Raw genomic sequence first — 1999 nt, 5'->3', positions numbered from 1 at the left:
CTTTAGCTTTCCACCTTCTCTGCTGGGAGGTCCCAGCAGCCGCCACCAAAAGCCCAGGCCCCTGCAGTGTCGCCCTGGGGAGGGGGCCACCTTCCTGAGTTCCTGCCTCTTCTCTGCATCCGGACTCATCTCTGTCCCACTCCTGTGAGTGCTGAAGTCTTCCCTCAGGCAGGCTGGAGTTCACGAATTCTCTCCGCTGTGGGCATCTGCTCAGTTTTGCACCCTCCAGGTTCTTGGTTTCTGGTCACCGCGAGCGGGAGTGTGGCAGGTTTACCGCCTGTTAGGGATTTGCAGCCCTTACTGAGGTCCTGTTTATCTTTGGATGAACAGATGGGCTGGAAACCTCCCGGGTCCCTTGGTGTAATGTGCAGAGGTGCTTTTGTTCGATTATGGATGTCGGATTGATTGTCAAAAAAGGGGGTTGGGGAGGAAGAACGACTTACGCTGCTGTGATGCTGATGTCTCCTCTTTTTCGCAGTGGACATTTGAGATTTTTCCATCTTTTCACTATTGTGGATGAAGCTGCCATGAACACTGGTTTACAAATACCTGTTTGAATCTCTGCTTTCAGTACTTTTGGGTATATACCAAGAAGTGGAATTGTTGGATCACATGGCAATCCTACGTTAACTTTTTGAGGACTCACCATATTCCACACTGGCTGCAGCATTTCGTATTAACTAGCAGGGGTGCGTGGGGTGCTGACTAGCCACATCCTTGCTAACCACCCTGAAGGGCGTGAAGTGTCGTCTCATTGTGATTTTGATTTGCATTTCCTTCATGGCTGGTGGTATTGAGCATCTTTTATGTGCTTATTGGCCATTTGAATATCTTCGTTGAGATATGTCTATTCAAGTCTTTTGCCCATTTTAAAATTGGGTTATTTGGTTTTTTGTTGTTGAGTTTTAGAAGTTCTTTATATATTCTGGATATGAAACTCTGATCTGTATGCTTTGCAAATACTTTCTCTCATTCTTAGGTTTGTCTTCTCACTCTTGATACTGTTTTCCAGTGAATCAAATTTTTTGGTCTTGAAGAAGTCCCACTTACCTATTTTTACATTGTTTTGCCTGTGCTTTTGGTGTCACATCCAAGAAATCACTGCCAAACCCAGTGCCTTAAAGCTTCCCCTGTGTTTTCTTGTGAGAGTTACCTTTATGCTTATGTTGGGGCCTGTGATCCATCTGAGCTAACATTTGTGTGTGGTATAAGGCAAGGGCCCAACTTCACTACTTTGCAATGTAGAGGTCCACTTTTCTCAAAATCATTTGTTGAAAACATTGTCTTTTCCCCATTGAATGGTCTCGGCACCCTTGTCAAAAATTAATTGATCATAGATGTAAGGGTTTATTTCTGTGTTCTCTGTTCTGTTCCATTGGTCTATCCCCGTGCCAGTATTTACAGTTTTGCTTTGTTTTTGTTTGGTTTGTAGTAGTTTTTAAAATAACAGGGGTGAGTCCTCCAACCATGTTCTTCTTTCTCAAGACTGTTTCAGCTGTTTGGAGTCTCTTAGAATTTCATATGAATTTTAGGATGGATTTTTCTATTTCTGCAAAAAACATCAGTGAGATTTTAATAGAGTTTACATTGAATCTTAGGTTGCTTTGGATGGTACTGTCATCATAACAATATTAAGTCTTCCAATCCATGAACATGGGACATTCTTCCGTTCATTTGTGTCCTTAAATTTCTTTCAGAACTGATTTGTAGTTTTAGTATACAAGTCTTTTGCCTTTTTGGTTAAGTTAATTATTAAGTATATTATTCTTTTTGATACCATTGGAAGGCAGCTATGCTCACCACTATACCACCAACGCTTGATACCATTGGAAATACTGTTTTCTTTATTTCTTTTTTGGATTGTTCATTGTTAAGGTATAGAAATGCAAATTATTTTTGCATGTTGATTTTGCATCCTCAATTCAGCTGAATTCATTAGTTCTAATAGTTTTTTTGTGGAATCTTTACAGTTGTATAATCATTCTTTTAAAATGTTTCT

This window comes from Vicugna pacos, chromosome 20, assembly GCF_048564905.1.
Source record: "Vicugna pacos chromosome 20, VicPac4, whole genome shotgun sequence".
Taxonomy (NCBI): Eukaryota; Metazoa; Chordata; class Mammalia; order Artiodactyla; family Camelidae; genus Vicugna; species Vicugna pacos.
Note: the sequence above shows the minus strand (reverse complement) of the source record.